This window comes from Octodon degus, unplaced genomic scaffold (assembly GCF_000260255.1).
Source record: "Octodon degus isolate 3935 unplaced genomic scaffold, OctDeg1.0 scaffold00224, whole genome shotgun sequence".
In the NCBI taxonomy this organism is placed as follows: Eukaryota; Metazoa; Chordata; class Mammalia; order Rodentia; family Octodontidae; genus Octodon; species Octodon degus.
The window spans coordinates 347,596-367,254 of NW_004524800.1; positions in this window are offsets into that span (position 1 = coordinate 347,596).

Consider the following 19,659-nt stretch of genomic DNA (forward strand, 5'->3'; position numbering starts at 1 on the left):
AAATCATTCCCTGGCAATGGGAAAATTAGCCTAAGACTTAGCACTTGCCACCATTGCTTTCCAGGTATACTTGTTAGAGATATTTTCCCATGCCATATTCTAAGGGACTCTCATCTTGTAAAACTTGGTAGACTGGGCACACAGCTCCTTAAGTGGATTTCTCCTACTCATTCAGTTAATGATCTCAATAATCTCACCAGTGAGGGTTATTTCGTTAAATGCCAATTTGTGCAGTTCAGATAGTGACTGATTCGATTCATACGCTTAATCAAGTATAGTCCACTCTTCAGTGCATTCAGCCTGCTGCCTTAGTAGTTTCAGTCTCCTTTCTTTATCTCGTGAAGGAGGATTTGGCCACTTTCCTTGGTTCTATAGCTTCATCAGTTTCTCACAGTGTTCACTGTGGTCATGCAAATAAAGAAGAAAAACTTTGTGGGAAAGTTATCCAAAGCCCAGAGCTCCAGGTTGTTTGGCCATTGTTGGCAGTCAGCAAGTTTTGATGATACTAGTGGCACATCTGAGAAAAGGCATGATTTTTATGGAGACTAGCTAGAGGCAGTGAGTGGTACAGGGAGTCTTTGAGCCAACTAAAGGCATTGTAGGAAGCTGTCAAAAGCATGGCTCTACATAGCTGGCTAGAATGCAGAGTGCAGAATGTCTCCAAGCAGTGTTGAAGTAGAAAACCAAGGCATGACTCTCATTTGAGAGCATTTATCTCTGTCATCTTTAACTTGGGTTAGCACTTCAGATGCACGTTGTCTTCATAAGAGAACAGTTTATTTTGCATTAACTTTAAACTTTTTGTTTTGCTCATATCTGTCAATTACATATGGCTTCTTTTAGAAGACACAAATCCACAAAAGATTGAAATGAGGGAGTAACTATTTGTACTATGAAGTCACATGAAAATTTCTTATACTTTGTCCTGTACCTATTAATTAGGATTATATCTATAAAATTTCCACTCAGATTTTGTAGGTGTGTTTTCAATTTATATACAAAATAGATAAAAAAATTTTAGTAAATATATTAAGTGAATGAATCTATACATTAATCATTAAGCTTTACCATTGAGTGCTGGCATTTAAAAAGACTTTTTAAATACAACTTTAATGACAGCTTTTTTGTTTGTTTTTGCAGCAAAAGGAGCAGAACCTAGGGCCTCAAGACCTCATATTGAGCTACATCCCCAGCACTTTTTTCTCAGACAGGGTCTCCCTATGTTCAGGCTGGCATTATAGACCTCACTACTCCATCAAGCTGGAGAAAGCATTTTGAAACATTTATCCCTTGGAATTTTGCTGTGTGAAGTTTTCGTAAGTTAGAGATTGTCTTTGTACTAGATTTTTCTCAGCTTTGGTATTATTAATATTTTGGATGTGATAATACTTTGTTATTGGTGCATCTTTTCCTGTTAGTATCCACCATCTTGGTAGATGCTAAATGTGATCAACTGTGTGTCTACACTGTGGAGGACTTCACAAAAATGCTAAAGTATTGCAGTTTCTTGGAAAATAACATTTTAATGAACTTTTCTTATATCAGCATATACACTTGTAGGTGTAGTCTTCGTCACTCACCACTTTTTATTTAAAATTGTATATATTTATGTTATACAACACGATGTTTTGAAATATATGTATATTGTTTAATAACAAAATTAAACTTTTTAATATATAATACCTCACATACTTCTTTTTGGGATGAGAAAGCTTAAAATCTACTCAAATTTTTAAATTTTTTTAAAAAATGAGTTATAATTTTATTTTAATAGGAGTTATACATATTAATGACATTCTGAATTAATGTTATTTCAAGATATGCATACAGATAGTGCACATTGATCAAATACATCCTTCCTTTTTGCTCTTAGCAACTTTTATGTATATAATTCATTGTTATTGACCAGAGTCACATGTTGTATACAGAGTCTTTATTAGTTAAATTTCTCATTGTTGGGACACAAAACCCAACACCCACAACTTAAATGGGAGTTTTAATTTGGTTTGTGGTTTCTGGAGATTCAGAACTTTGACAACTGGCTTCAAGGCAAAAAACATCATATAATAAGGGCAAGGCAGAGTAGAGCTGCTTTGATCATGACAGTGCAGAAGCAGAGTAGGTAAACAGTGCCAGAAAGGAAGACGTAAGGAACTACATGTGATTCATCTGGATGGCCCACCCAGACACACTGAGAAGTAAACTTTACTGATCCCCTGACCTGAATCCCAAGCCAATCCAGTTGACAATCCAACTTAACATCACAAAATCTTTTGAGCTTACTCCTAACTGAAATGTATTTTTTGCTAACAACACTAACCCCTTTTGATTGTGCCAATGAAAATATTTCTCTTTGATAGATTGAATCAGGTATATGTTCAGGCAGGGCTAATCAAACATGACTGTAGGATGAATAAGATGGTGGATTCTTTTTCAGTGATTTCATGAAAAATAATGCAGCTTTAATTGAGGTTGGTATACTCAGAGCTTGTTCACCTAACCTAGAGAGGGAGGATAATTCCAAAATCTTGGTGTATTCTTGGTGGACAGTCATGCAAAATTTCAAGGTATAAAATTGGGATTTTTTTTTTCAGATTAAGGATAGACTGAAAACATAAACTCAAACTTTTCCTTGGCTAAATAACAAGTGACATTGAAAGCTTGTTATTTGATATCTTGTTGACCTTGGACATGATTATTCTTTACAAATGGATACTGCCAGATCCCTGATCAGTCACAGTTTAAAGGTATCTAGATGACTGGAAATCCTGTATCAGAAAGCTAATTCTATATTTCATTATGAATCAAGGACTATATTTTTGTACAGAGACAGTATACCATAATAATTAAGACTATTGGTTATCACGTTGTACATGTAGCATTCATTAGTTACTAGTTATATGATCCTTGGCAGATTCTTATCTCTTAAAACCTCAGTTCCTTGTTTGTAAAGTGAGTTGTGTTAATAGTATTTACTTCAAAAGAGTTTCTTTTTTGGTGGACTAGGTTAAACAGTGCACATAAAGTACTCAGTACTCTAAATAGTTATTAGGGATTACTACTATTTTTCATGTATTTGGTACAGGGTCTACAGGGTCTGACTGTGTAGATAGGACTCATAGTGCTCTTTCTGTTTGCAGCCTCCCAAGTGGTAGGATTACAGGTGTGCACCACCAAACCCAGTCTCAGTCACCCTCTCAGCACACCCCAGGGGTAGGGCCTGCACAGCATGCCAGGGATCGAACCCTGGCCACTGTGTCTGTCTAAGAAGAAGCTTTAGTCCAGTGAGCTATTTGGCACTCCCAGGATTACTACTATTATGTGCCTATCATGCCAGCCTATTTGCCAGGGGAGAACAAAGAAGGGCATATGCAGCTTACCACCTAAGGCAGAAAATGATTTATCATGAAAGGAAGAATGATAAAATGATTTAGTAGTTCCAAAGAGTAATGGGAGTCAGTCTAGGTGAAGAAAGAGAGAAGGAATCATAGAGGAAGTGACAACTAAACTGAGCCTTGAAGGAAGGCTAGAGTTAAGCCATACAGTTGTGAAAACCTGTTTCTAAAATCAGCAGCAAATGCCTACTTGGATTGAATTGCAAATGATGACTCATCTTTTTCTTCATCATCCTAGGAATACGCAGAGAGGAAATCCATAATGAGAAGACTGTTTCCTGTGAATAACATTCACGGACAGCCTTATTTCCTGGAGCAATAATAGAGACTACATTACATTCAAAGTTACACTATATAGTAAACCTTCAATAAGGTGAAGGTTCATGAACTCTCCAAGTGCAATGTACATTTGTATTAGACATCTACTGTGTCTTTATATCTCATGGAACTCTGGGGGTACAACTCTCAAAGAAATAGGCACATTAGGAAATGATGACATAAATATACTAAGTAATATAAAATAGTATAGAGTCCAATATTCAACTAGGTAGTGTAAACACTCTAATAAGGGTTCTGAAGAAAGATTAATCAGTAGGACCTGGCATGATTTTATAACGATGGTTTTACAGGGGGATAGGAACTTGGGTTAACTTTTGTGTTGGTAAGGAGAGGAGAACATTTGAAATGGAAAATTTATACAGCAAAACTGAAGAGGTACTGATGAATGAATGAAGATAACATTGTTTAATTCATGGATAAACATTTCAGTAACGTTTGCATCATTTCAACTGAGTGATATTTGCAGAGATGTGTTTAGATCTACTTTGTCCTAATACTCCCACTCCAGATGATTTACAAAATGCACATATAATTGCAGGACTTTCTCAAACTCCTGGTCTTGCTCATGCTTTCCACTACCCAGAAACTATGCATGAGGTAAACGAAATATTATGCCATTGACAGGAATAGTTTTCCCTTTATAGATGTTTTTTGAGGAAATGAATAACATTGGCTCATTGCAAAAGGGAGTCATTCAAAGTCAGCAATTCTCTGACACTTCTCCTTTCTCCCCCCTTAGTGCATGAACCCTACTGATTTTTTAGGAAGATGCACTGCTTGTCATGGTAAAAACTACGCTAATTGGCTTCCTCTAGTTGATGTTCTTTCAAGCTCACTGCTCCACTGAGGATTTGGAATAGAGCACTTAACTTTTGCTTCTTAAAGAAATGTTCCCAGAAAGTCAGCTGCCTCAGCAGAAAATGGAAGGTACTTGAAATGTCCAATAAGTTATCCAAGTATTTCACCTGTCATGGGGCCAGATGTGCACAGTTTCACTTTCATTTGGTATCTTCTTTCCAAGGATAGTTCTGATAGAAATTCAGCTGGAGATTTTTAACTGCGTTAAGTGGATTTGGGGAATTTTTGAAGAATGAAAGCATGTGGGCAGACCATTATTTGAGGAGCCCAGAGTCCAGAGTTCAGTTATTCTGAAGCAAATTGAAATAGTCCTGTGTTTGGTTATCTTCTTGTCCTAATTTCCCCACTGCTACTTGGAACTAAGTAAGGAAAATGAAAAATTTAAAATTAATGATGCCATCAAATCTAGTAATTGTCACACAAGGTGTGGCCTCTACCTCAGACCATTTCTGATTTCCTCATTTGCTATGGTCTGAGTAGCTTTTAAAACTTAATCTTCACTCTTGATAATAGTAAGATGTGGGCCTTTTGGGAAGTGATTGAATCAAGAGGTCTCTGTCTTCATGTATGGCTTAATGTGTTTTGAAAGGAATGGTGGAAAGGAGCTAGCATGCAATATTTCCATTGTGTACTCTCTTCCAGTGAGACACAGTGTTCATCTCCTTCAGAGGTTGTAGCAACAAGCTACGGTCTTGAAAAATCAGACCCCTTATCAGATACTGAACCTGAAAATGCTTTTGCTCTTAGCTTACTAGTCTCTGGAACTGTGACAAACCCATTTCTGCTCTTCAAAAGTTACTCCCTCAAATGTGTTTTGTTACAGCAGTATTAAGGCATGTTCACATCTAGTCTTTCAAGTCAAAATGTAGCTATCTAGTATATTGTTCCAGGGTAATTTTCCCTGTGAACTTAAAGGAAAATTTAAAGTATGGAATTTTTTTTTGTTTTTGGATGATTTAACCTATCACTTACACAACGTATCATTTTATTAATTTTGTTGAGAAAGAAATAGCAATGAGACAGTTTCAAAACAGCTTAGTAGGACTGTTACAATAGTTAATATATTGCATATTGTTGTCTTCATAGTAGTTATTCATAGTACAAGATGCAGACATGACATTTTGTTGAAACACATTTATTTATTTATTTGTTTATTTATTTATTTCAGAGCTGGGGATTGAACTCAGGCCCTTGCGCTTGCCAGGGAAGCACTTATTCTACTGAGCCATCTCCCCGGCCCCTGAGCCATCTTCCCAGCCCTAAATACTTTAAGTACAAATCTTTCTTCTCATGAAAAAGTAGCTGTATATGTATCCTAATATATATATATATATATATATATAACGCTACAAAATGGTCCTTCATTTATATTTCCCTTGAAATTGCGCTTGAGGACCATTGGAGTAGATGTGTTGGTTTTTATGTGAGAACAGGTAAATAATATGTGCCATCATGTACTTTTTGGCTTTGTGCTAGAACTTGGTAGTAAAGACATACTAGAAAGTTCTGACAATACTGTTTTCCTCTGTGTCTCAGTCTTCCTATTGGAAGAATGGGATTTGTGAGGCTACTTCCAGTTACTTTTGAGGATATCTATGTGATATAATATTAGGGGTTCCAGGCCATCTTATGTTTCCTAGAATACTTTTCAGGACATCACAAACTCATTGAAAACCTCTCTATCCCACTTATAACTTTAAATGAGTTTCTCACTGTCACTGGTCACCTACCAATCAGTGTGCCTGACTGTGAAAAGGAGAAAGGAAGAAAATCACTAGGAATGAAAGTGTCCAGTGGATGGTTAAAACTGGAAAACAACTTGGCTTTGAAACAATTTTGCCTCACTCTACTGGCAGGGATGAAAACGATAATCATCACCATCATCATCCAATTAGGCACCTAATTGGGCATGATACCGTGCTTGTGCACTTCATAGACCTAGTCAGTTTCTGCATGGAGCCTAAGACAAACACACTGTCATAGACGTGGCTTGATGTATGGAGGTGTGGTAAACGAGTGTGGATGAGAAGCAAATAGGAGGATGATATTAAAAATACGAAGGGAAAAGACCTTAATTGTTTTAAATTAATCACTTATCTCATATTTACGAATATTTTAGCTCTTTCCTGCTTCTAGAAGTAATGTTATAGAATCTTTGGGATAAAGAAAGCATCACCAGTATTGCTCAGACAACAAATGATATTTTTGGAAATGGCAATGGAGAGATGAAGAATGAGTGGGAACTGACACCAAAACAGCTCTGGAGTATGGCTTTAGGAGACATCAAAGGCCAAAAGACCATAAGCATATGTTAAAATTAATGGAGTTACTGCATTGCAAATACTGAGTGAAGCATCTTACATCATGACTTTCATTCTGAAAACAATCATTACATAGTTGAAATGGAAAGAGTATAAAAGTTTCCAAATTCATGCTGTACACATTACCTACCCCATATATATATTGAGCTACATTTTGACTGTATTTTTTTTCCTGCCATTTGGGCACTCCCTGTGGAAAAAAGAAACTGGATGCAATTTGTGAAGGACTCCATTTCATCGGCTCTGGTTAATTGAGGTTTGACTCTTTCAAAGAGTTTGCAGATGACTCAGATAAGGCACATTAACCCTTTAATTTCCACAAAGTAATCACATCTCTTGGTAGTTGGTTGGTGAAGATTGAATAGGTTAATTTTTTAAAATGTATTTAGTGCATTGTGTACATGGTCTTACTGTGTAGATAGGTCTTGTAGTCAGCCTCCTGTTTTCAGCTTCCCAAACATTGGGATTACACCACATCTAGTCTCAAATCGCTGTCTCAGAGTGCCCCAGGGGTGGGGCCTGCACAGCTTGTGGTGCCAGGGATCTAAGCCTGGTCCTTGTGCTCTGCCCAAGCAAGTGCTTTAGTCTGCTGAGCTATCTGGCCTGCCCTTGAATAGGTTAATATTAATGCATTCAAGAAACTTGCACCCGAGTTAACTAAAATAATATAAAGGGCCAGGAACTCTGCTGAATTTAAGCTGTTCTTATAATTTGATTATTAAATCTTTTTCTTTCCAATAATCCACCAGCTGGCCAGACTTAATGGCTTATTTACTTAGCATTCCTTTATTTGAGAAAGAAAAAATAGCATTTCAGTGGATAGGATGGAGGTGAATTTTTCCTAGCTGTAGTTCCTACAGTTTGCCCTTATATGTTTCCATAGAAACAAAATTGTAGCTTAAACTAAAAATTCTTAAATTTGTTTTCTTTTTTATGTTGTTTGAAATTGGTGCTAACTTTACTAAAACTGAAGGACAAATTCTGGCTTCCCATTGTACTGTGTGTGGATCTCTGTGATTTGAGTGTAAGGAGGACAACTGGAATGCTATTTATTGTTGGTGTTTCATTAATCTTTGATATCAGTGAAGGGAGACACCTAAGTGTGTGAATCCTTTTCTAATCCCCTTTGCCAGTCTTCCCCTTACTCCTCAGCAATCTTACCTCAGGGCTTATGATTCTTTTGGAAGCAAGAAAGTAGTTAAGAGCATGGGCTCTAAAGTTAGGCAAATTTGGGTTTGAATTCTGGTGCTGCTACTATCAGTTCATGTAAACTTAGGCAAGTAATTTTAAGCACTTCTGACTCTTCCATCCTCTGCTGTAGAAGAAAAGATAATTAAATAACTTAATTCACACTTTGTACAATGGCTGAAACATGGCAAGCATTCAATAAATGATAGCCTTAGAAAAGTACTTCCCCCTGAAAGCTCTCCACGTTCTTCTGACTCACCACACTGTTCAAGACCTTTGTCTTCAACGTGATATGATGTTACACTGCTTCCAGAATGTGCTTGGCGTTTTTGAACTGGTTTACAACTGGATTGTATTCTTTTGTTATAAATGGGTGTTGTCTCCAAATCAGCTAGATGATAATTGCCTGAGGACCTTTGTGGGCGCTTGCCTAACACAAGGCTGAGTGCCAGGAAATACTAATTAAAGATTTGTGAGACTAAGACTAGGCTGTGGGATTTAGTAAGTTATTCAGAATGTTTGGATTTGAATTCTTTTATTAGTATATATTTGTAGTGTACAATAATTGCATTACTTATTGGGAGTTAGTACATGTACATAACATTTTAAGTCCTTTTTTTCATCCCTTTGCCTTCCTCATCCCTTCGCCCATTTATTGATCTCCTAGCTTTTCTCTGTACTTGTTTGCAGCACATAATATTTACATCCCTTGTGTGGAGGTGGTATATGTGTGTAACACATGTCAATTCTTTTTTCATCCCTATTTTCTACCTTCCCTCCTCGTTTCCTATTTGAAAGAGATCTATCTTCTTACTGCCTATTGTCTACCTTTCATTGTGCTCTTTATTTATATTTGGGCTTCTCATCTAAGAGAAACTATATCTAAGCTTGTGTTTCTGACTTATTCTATTTTACATAATAGACTCAAGGTGCATCCATTTTACTACAAATGATTCATGATTATCTTTATTTATGGGACTATAGTACTGTATTGTGTATAAATAATTCATTTCTTTATTTATCTGTGGATGAACCTTTATGTTGTTTCTGAGATTTACATATAAATTGTGTTGGTATGAATGCATGTAGCAGTGTAATATGATGCTTTTAACTCCTTAAGGAAAATACCAAGAAAGGGAATAGCTGAGAAAATGGAATTTCAATTTTTTTTCAGCCTATCCATACTAATTTCCACAGTGGTTATACTAGTTTACATTGCCACCAGTAATGTAAAAGAAGGGTTCCTTTTCCCTGGAAAGCCTTGCCAGTGTTTCTTATTACCTGACTTTTTGTGGATGGCCATGATTACCTAGTCTGGTCTCTTTTCAGTCTTTTCCTCACATATTACCATTGATCTTCCTAAACATAAATTTGATTGTCTAATTCCCTTGCTATAATCTTTCAATATTCCTTGTTTAAATGAGCATTAAGTCCAGATACTTTGTCATGATTATTAGGTTGCTTATGTCTCTTTCTTTGATTAGCTGCATTTTTTCCTATTTTCTGCCTCGTACAGTATGATACTTTTAACCTTTCTTTCCTACTGCATTCTGATACATCTAAACAGCTGTTCCTTGTCTTTTCCTATGCAAATCACCCTGCCTAGGATACTGTTCCCACATTTCTTTGCTATTTTATGTTCATACTTCCAAGACACAGCACAAACAGCATCTCTTCTAAAGCCTTTAACAACTTAATATGGGGGGCTGGGGAGATGGCTCGGTGGAATAAGTGCTTTCCTGGCAAGCACAAGGGCCTGAGTTCAATCTCTGGTTCTGTCAAAAAAAAAAAAAGAAGAACTTCATATGGGGATGAGTTTCCCCTCTGAGTTCTATGTTGCTGACTTATATCTTCGCTTCACCACATAACACCTTATATTAATGTTATTTACTTACATACTATCTTAACTACTAGACTGAGAAGACCTTGAAGTTGGGGATAAAGATGTTTGAAATATTTCAAATGAGTGATATAGAGAAGAGAAAGGTAATGTATGTAAAAATCATCAGTATTTTGAGCATTATTCTTGTTCAATAGATGCTTGCTATCTCTGTGAATAATATATTTGTCAAAAGTTGTCCATGTATTTATTTGTTAAACTGCTGACTCTATGAAAGAATTGTATCCACTTACAGTGGATATCTATAAGTGCTTTACCTTTGTGCAACAATGGAATTTTAGGTGCTGAGGCACGCTGACCTAGAGATGTATTTTCTTGATCTTTGTACCACATAAGTTTAGGCAGCAGTCTATTAAGCCTGCACTTAATTAGGACTAATTTGACACTCAGATTTACTGATCACCATAGTGATCTATTAGCATTCTATTAATTTGTCTCTTAAGAAAACAAAGCATATTGATATTGGGTCTCCATCTAGGACTGTGAACTTCTTGAGGGCACAGACTATCTCCAACTTGGCTGTGGTTTCCCGGAGAACTCTATAAAATGGGAGAAACTCAGGTTTGGTGGATTCTTGCCCAGATCTGCTGATGGATGAGAAGTTTCTCTTCTTGCATTATGCCTAAGCAAGAACAGAAGGCAACGTTTAGTACAGCTCATGCAAAATTGGTTGTCCTGTGCCTCAAGTCTCAGAACACTATTTTAGCTATAAGCCTAAGGCTTAAATAAAAGCTAATGCAAGGGAAGTGAACTATGGATAGAGAACAGATTGGACTCTCAAACTTGGATGCTTTGATCACACTATCATTTCTCAGCAATTTCAAATGGTTCTTACTGAAAAATGAGAAAAAATGAAGAAAGCACATCATACAGTATCCAGAGGAAAATGTGCTTTAAGTAGCAAGATGAAGTCTGTTATTATTGGAGAAATGCCAGGCTGATGGAAAAGGTTTTTTCAAACCATCTGTCAAATATTGTATCAGTCTACATTCAACCCTTTCTATGCCAGCATAAAACAATGCACTAATCTAGTAGATCATAGCATCAAGTACTGTGGAGGTTAAAATATGACACCTGTCTACAAGAAGCTTAAAATTTAATAGGAGAGTAGAGACACACACAATCATGTATAACACAGGCAGAATATATTAAGTGCTCTAAGGGAGCTACTAAATGTGGGAAGCATCAACAAGATTTCTCTTGGGTAGCAGCCGAGGAGGTCTCCTTGGAGACATCTGAAGGTAGTAGAAAATGGCAAGAATTGTGGGCCTTCTAGGTAGAGGGACTAAAATTCTAAATCCCATATAGGTGGCAACGTTTGGAATAAGTCTGTACGATTGGTATACTGTAATATAATAGGAGTGCTGTATAGGATAACAAAGTAACAGTACATAAGGATTTTACAGATAAGGAGGCATCTGATTATCAGATAGAGATAGACATATATGATTTTTATAGACAATAAGTCATCAGTGTCTTACTCAGAGATGAGATTTAGGAGGTTTATTTGGGCATCCTAGACGGTAAGGGTTAAGTGTTACCTATTTTCTCTAGCCTCAGGGGAGGTAGAAATGGATCCACAATTTCTGATATTCAAGATGTGATGCACTGAACTTTGCAGACTTAAAACTATGTTTTTCTTTCATTAGCTGCCACTACATTGATGGCTCAGAGGTCACTGCTAAGGCCAGGAAAGCTAGTCTAGCTGGGAAGAGAGGGTATATATTTCTTCTGCACTTTTAACCTGTGAGTATTGTGGGTTTTGTGTTAAACAGGTCCCAGAATTTCAATGTCAACTTGATGTTCTTTTATTTGAGAAGCATATATATAATACTTATGTATGTCTCTATATTATTTTTTTGATGGGGCAAATTTTTATAGTTCACTTTTTCTAGCTTTCTTTTCTGAGAGGTATTCCATTTGTTTATTGTACATTACACACTTTGTGAATATGATTGTGGACTTCTATATAATTTTCTTTTATGGAATAAAACTGTTGGAGGTTTGGATTATGGTGAGGAAGATGTGGAATCATATCCCAAATATCTCTATTTTTGTTCTCTATGCATTTTTTGACTTAGTGCTATCAAGAGGCTAACGTTACGGGATATGGGATACGGGATAAAAGTAGCCCCTGTGTCAAAGCATGGCCCTCCTTGACCACCTGCTGTAAAATTCTCCTAAAGAGGAATGCAGACACATTGGATCAGAGACCAGGCATCTACCTGTTAAATAAGGTCCTTAGTTAACTCAAATACATGTTCAGGTTTGAAGAGCACTCAATAAGAAATTAAAAGCAGAGAAATGGAATTTTAATGATAAAAATAGATGATAGATCATAAAGTGTTTGAAAGGAGCTTTAAAAAGTTTAGAAAACTTGGAGTTTTTTTCTTTTTTCTTTCAATTTTGCAAGCTAAAAATTTCTGAGTCAAAGAAGAGAAATTTGTGGTACAGGAACCCTTTGAATTCTGGAAGTCTCTCTCCTTCTTCCTCCCTGTATGAATCCCACTCATTCCTCAAGGCTTATTCCCTTTACATGAAGTCCATGACCACTCCAGCCAATGAAGGGTTTTGGTTTACACAGCAGCTTTCACTTCCTGCTTGCCCTTTTCCATTATCTTCGATCCTAGGGAGGCTCTTTGGTTATCAGTTTACCCACAGTGATGACTTTACCCTTGGATCAGAACTCACTTGCTATCTCTCCAACTAGCATCTACTTTCCTTGGGGACAATCCTATAGCATCTAGCGCAATGTTAGTCACCCATTAGGAGCATAGTAAATTCTTGTAGAATATTTGAATGTGTTTCAGAGGGCATGCTGTAGTTCTGTTTTTGACAGCCAGAAATAACAAAGTTATGTTGAGAGACAAAGCATAAAGTGAACCCAAAACCCATGCTTATATTCACTAAAATAGTCAGATACTTATTGTTTCTGTTCTTCCCAGTAGCTTTTAGAGAATTGCAGGAAGCCGAAATTCTTTACTTTCATTTATGTGAAACAAAACCAATTCCATAACTCACGTTCCATTTTCAGCACGTTCAATTCCAACTGTGACGCAAGCTTGATTTATTTCTGGCAGCAAGTCACCTTTTAAAGGGGAAGTGGAAAGAGCTTGGAACAATGACTTTCAAACTTAAACTTCTAGTTCTAGAACAGTCACTCCTAAACGCCAAAGGATAGTCCTGTGTGAACTGGCTGATTACATCATCCATTTTACTGGTCTTGTCATAGGATCCTTTTATATTTTTGGTATTTGATAATGCATTCTGTTTGACTTTATTTGTGAAAATGCATCTTAGCCATTAAAACCTTCACCTTTATTCTTCCTTTGAAGCCCTGGATTTCCTGATTTTAGGAGTGTGGGGGACTGGAGGTAGGTGGGAACTGATGCCTGCCTGGGCATTTTAAGTACCAGCAGTAACATTATTTCTATATATTTTGTTCTGCTACTGAAAGTGCCTCAGCCCACACATAACTAGTTCTAATTCTCTTCCAGTTCCCCGCCCACACCATTTTCCTGTTCCCCCTCAGATGTCTGCCTCCCCTTCTCAGTGGCCACTTTCGTTCACAGTTCCAGAATAGTTTCATTCATCACTGTCACAGTCCTTGTCGATGATAAACTCTTTCATTTTATCTGTGGCCACCAGTAAATGAGCTTGCATTTAATATTTTAAAAAGTTTTCTTTGTTTCTGACATTTTTCCACCCACTGATACTTGCACTTATGTGTCGTGCTGTCACTATTTTTTTCTGCCAGTTGGTTGGCAGGAACCAGCCTCTTCTAGAAAACGTGAGAGAATCATCTTGTCACTTGGGGAATCTGTATAATCTTCATCTGACATTGGTTACAAGTACTCACTTTCTTCTTTGGGCAAGAAAGACATAAGAAGGAACAGTTTAAAAATTTGGCAGAAGCTACTGAAAGTTTCAAGTGATCAGGGTGGACACTAGAAAATTTTGGATTTAAGTTTTTGCTCTCCTGACATATCTGTAAATTTCTTAATCCATCTGTATGTTCTTCTGTGCTATAGAAGTAATATTAATTTCTAAAATTAGAAGAGAGAGAAGAAATGAATACTGTATTTTGAAAGTATAGAATAACAACAATAATGATCTTGCCTGCTGAAAGCTCACTACTGTATCTTTAAGAGTACTAGGTGATGTGACCAATGATGTCCACTTCTAAATACAAATTGAATAAATTTGGTCTCAGAAGTATTTAGTTTCTTGATCAAGACTGTAAACTTTGTAAGGATTAGAACAAGAATTTGGGCATAAATCTCTCTGATTCCAGACCTCACATTATTTTGATGACTTTTTGAAATGAGATCAAAATGATATTGATCACAAGTGGGTATTTATAATGATTTGTGTCTCCTTTTGCCTTGCTTCCTTTCTGTTTATCCACTGAGTTTGGTCTACATGTGACTAAAGGTATCTGGTTTGGATCAACTCAGCCATTTACTTCTGCATGCCTTTTGCTCATATCTGTAAAATGGAAAGGATAAGAGATGACAACAGACTATTCTATAAGCTTGTTGAGGCTTAATGAGTTAACACTTATAAAGTATTTTTGTTTGACACCTCACAAACCCTCACTGATTATTAGTTATTGTCATCAACAGCTATAGTATTTTTCCCCTAAAGTGTTTCTTCCAAATCAAATCTGTTCTTTCTGGCTGGTTAGCCATGTTCCTTATTAAAATATTAATAAAACCTTTCTTACTCCACAATTTCTCTTCTGAGGGGTTCTGCTCTTACACTTCCCAAGGTAACTGATCCTTCCAAGATAAATTAACTCAGTCTGTGTATTAGCAGTATATAATTTACTCTTGACTAGAGTTTCTGATGTACCATTCTTTAACCCCCAGAGTGAAATCATTATTTTAGTGAGTTTTAAAACATGTTGCTCTGTGTATGAAGAGAATGTGGGGTGGGGGTGGGTTGTCATGTAGTTATATCATATAGCATATTTTTATTTAATAAAATAGTGCTATTTTTATTTCTTTAATGCATATATTTAGCTTTCTGGTAACATTTTTGATGACATTATTAGAATAGCAAACATGTACTTAGCACTTAGTTTTTGCCAGTAATTATTCACAACATGTAACATCATCTCATTCAGTCCTCCAAGCAATATGTGAGGGAAGTGTTATGCTAATTTTACACAAGTTAAAGCAAAGAAAGTTGAAGTTTTTTAAAGCTACAGAGCTAATAGAGGTAGATCTGGGATTTGATTTCTTAACTATCTCACTGTATTGCCTGCACTTGAAGAAAACTGTCATCCTAAAATTCCTGTAAATTTCAAAACCACTGATATTTACTATTGGAATTTTCAGGCACTGATTTGGGTGATACCCTGAGATTGTAATTTTTATTGTTTAAACTTTTAATTATTTTCTGAAATTATTTCAGTGCTTCAAATTACTCATTAGTAACAAAAATTATAATTTTCGAACACTGCTTTGCCACCAAATGGTAGAAGAGAGTTATAAGGGATATTATTCATGATATTTGAGGCATAAATAAGAAATGCTAACTTATGTTTTTCTAAAATTGTCTTTGTTAAGTTGAGAAACTCTTAAACAGCATGAACCTTGGCATTTTAAGAATTTCTTTTTCAGACAATGAAAGTATCTAATGTATAGTCTGTAAAAATATGTTATAAAACTATTAAAAGACATAAGATTGCTATATTATTTTTCATTGGTTTATACATATTTTTTGTACTAAGACCATGCTGTTTTTATTATTGTAGTTTTGTAGTATAAGTTGAGGTTTGGGATTTTAATGCTTCATGCTTTGCCCCTTTTGCTTAGGATTTCTTTGGCTATTTGGAGTCTTCTGGTTCCACGAAAACTTTAAGATTTTTTTCTAGTTCTGTGAGGAATATTATTGGTGTTTTGATTATAATTGAATTAAATCTGTTTAGTTTTTGTAATATAGTCCAGTCCTTCTACATGCTTAAGAACAGGGGTTGTCTTTCCATTTTTCTCATGTACTTTTTAATTTTTTTTCAAAATTTTGTTATAAAGTTCTTTTTATCTCCATGTACCTTTAATGATCTGCTCTTTTTAAAAAGCTTAATATCACTATTTTATCTGAATATGAGGCACCTTAGAGTAATGTAAGAATGTAAAATGAAGCCATTATTTTCTAACAACCATGGATATTATAATATCTGAATCCCTATAGAATATAACAGATAAGATACACATGTGTCAATGATCTGCTCTTTGATAAAGGAGCTAAAAACAAATGATGTAGAAATATCCTTTTAAAAAAGTGTTGGGGGCCGGGGAGATGGCTCAGTGGAATAAGCACTTTCCTGGCAAGTGCAAGGGCCTGAGTTCAATCTCCGGTCCGCCCCCCCCCCAAAAAAAAAGTGTTGCTTCAAAAGCTAGTTATCCTTGTACAAAAAAGAAAACCTAGACCATATCTTACTCTGTCATCAAATAAAATAAAATTAAGTGAAAATACATCAAATACCTAGATATAAAAATAGAAACAATAATCCTGTTGGAAAATATATTAGGTAAAACAAAATTGAGTGCAAAAGTATAGGCAGGGACTTCTTGAACAGCACCCCAATTGCACAAGAAATACTTCCAGTAATCAACAAGTGGCATTATATGTTATTCAGAAATTTCTGCACAGCAAAGGAACAACCAACAGAGTGAGGAGATAACCTACAAATTGGAAATATTGTGCAAGCTACTTGAGGGCTAACATCTAGAATACGTAAAGAACTCAAACATTGCACCCTCAAAAAGACCCAATAAAACTAGGCAATTAAAATGAGTAGACACTTCTTGAAAGAAGTACAATATGTGAACAATGTTCAGCATCTTTTGGTATTAGGAAAATGCAGATCAAAATAACACTGTGGTTCCTTTTTACTGTAGTAAGAATGGATATCACCAAGGACTCAAAAAGTAAATACTGGGGAAGATTGGTGGAAAAAGCAACATTTCTACATTGCTGTTGGGAATGTAAACTGGAATAAATACAATGGAAATCACTTCAGAGATTATTCAAAATACTAAAACCAGAGATAACATTTGACCCAGAACTTCCCCTTCTAGAGGTCTTCCCAAAACACTTAAAGTTATACTATTATAGTGATATAAACATACTTATGTTGAGGCTGGGGAGGTGGCTCAGTGGAATAAGCACTTGTCTGGCAAGCGCAAGGGCCTGAGTTCAATCCCCAGTTCCGCCAAAAAACCCACAGAAAACAAAAAACATAGTCATGTTTACAGTAGCACAACTCATAAGAGCTAAAGAATGGCTATGTGACCTATATGCCCACTAACAGATGAACAGATAAAGAAAACGGGGCATATAAACTGAATGCCGTACTGCTTAACCATCAAAAAGATACATTTAAGTCATTCATAAAAATGGATGAATTTTGAAATTATAATATTGACTAAGGGGCTGGGGAGATATCTCAGTGTTCTACGTGACTCTCTGGGAACCTCAAAGCCTGAGTTCAATCTCTGGTACTGCATGCTAAGCTGGCACCACACTGTGCCAGCTACCGAAACAGAGCATGGTGGTGCATGCCTGTCATGTCAGTGTTGGGGAGGCTGAGACAGGAGGATCACTACAAATCTGAGCTGCATAGTGAGAGCCTTTACAAAATAAATAAATAAACAAATAAAATATTTTTCTTTTCTTTTTTATTTCATTTATTTACTTATTTTTGGCAGGACCGGGAATTGAACTCAGGTCCTTCCGCTTGTCAGGCAAGTGCTTATTCCACTGAGCCATCTCCCTGGCCCAAGACTTTTTTAAAATGTCAAAAATTGATTAAATCAGACACAAAAGTTTAATCTTTCATGGTTTCTCTTAAATGAGAAACTCCAGATATTAATAGTTTAAAGAAAAAAACAAAGGTGAAATAATAAGTGTGATTGTAGATTTTTTGGTGGTGGGGAAGGACATCTAAAGAAAGGGGGAGAGGAGATGGAAGGCACTGGAAGGGGATCTAAAATGATCAAGAATAGACATATATTTTTTCACTAAAAAATGGTCCTTTATTTATATCCCCTTTTTTTGTTTTGTTTTGTCAGAGATGGGTGTTCCATTGCAGTTGGAGAAGCTGTATTTGGAGAAGTCTTTAAAGGACCTTTGCATACTTGATGCCAGTTCAAATATTGTAGGTACTTGAATTCAGCAAAATGACCCAATATAGTCAAATACTGCATAATAGTAGTGGGTTATCAGCATAACTCGCAATTGTCAGAAGTTGTTGACTTGAGCCTTTTACAGCTCATCATATTAATATAGCTTTGCTTTTTATACCTTGTGGTTATACTTTTCTGCTGGATTGTTAAGACCAAGTTAAAGCAAGACCTATATAACTATAACGATAACAAAAACTATAATTATATATGTATATACAAAATAGGATAGATATATAACTGCTTTCTCTTAGTTCATTGAAAAGAAAAGCTTGAACTAACATTGTTTACACAAGATATCATGTCTACATCTTGTCCTCTGAATAACAACTAGGAAGACAGCAATATGCAATGTATTAATTATTGTAACTGTCCTGCTAACCTGTTTTGAAACTGTTTCATTGTTATTTTATCTTTTTTCTCATTAAAATTGATAAAAAATTAAAAAACAAAACAAAAAAAGAATAGATATATATTCCCAAGCTAATGTAACTGTTGTGTAGCAAAGCATATGGCATAAGCTATATAAAGAAAGAACATCATTTTACCTAAGAGGGACATATGGAATGGTCTTCACATATTTGAGCATCAAATGACTATTATGAAAAAGAAAAACTAGGCTTGCTCTCTTGGACTGAAAGGCTGAGCTAGATAGAGTCAATATTTAAAATTTACAAACGACAGGGCATAGTGGCTCACACCTGTAATCTCAGCACTAGAGAGGCTGAGACAGGAGGACTGCTATGAGTTTGAGGCCAACCTGGGATACAAAGTGAATTCAAGGCCATCCTGAACTAATAGTGAACTCCTTTCTCAAAAAGACAAAAATATTAAAACTTATAAAGAAATTAAATGGTTCATTATAAAGATAGGATTTTTGTAAGGAGCTTCATGAAGCAAAATTCCTTTTATATGTTTTACTATGACTAAACTGTACTTTGGGAAATAAGATTTTATGAAAGACAGTCTTCATAGATATCCTTTGTGACTTATTGATGGTGTTCTTACAAATGTTTAACCTTATTTTTAGAAGAAACTGGTGTCTTATTTTTTTTCTTTTTAAAAATTAATTTTATTGAGAAAAATATAGCAATGAGACAATTTCAAAACTGGTTAGTAGGACAATTTCAATAATTAATACATTGCATATTGTTGTCTTTGAAGTGGCATTGTACAAGATGCAGACGTGATATCCTGTCCAAACACTAATAGTACAAATCTTTCTTCTCACTGAATCAAGAGAAAGTAGCTGTATATTTATCTTATCTATTTTGTATATGCAGGTGCAAAATGGTCCTTCATTTGTATCCCCTTTTTTGTTTAGTTTTGTTAGAGATGGTATTCTCTTTTATGTGACTTTCTTTTTTTTTTTTTCCAAAGTTTTTGGTGTCTTCTAAATACATTTGTTAAGGGCTTATTATTATTGTTTCAGGTCTGTTTGGTTTGAGCTTTGAGTCCCTACTCCT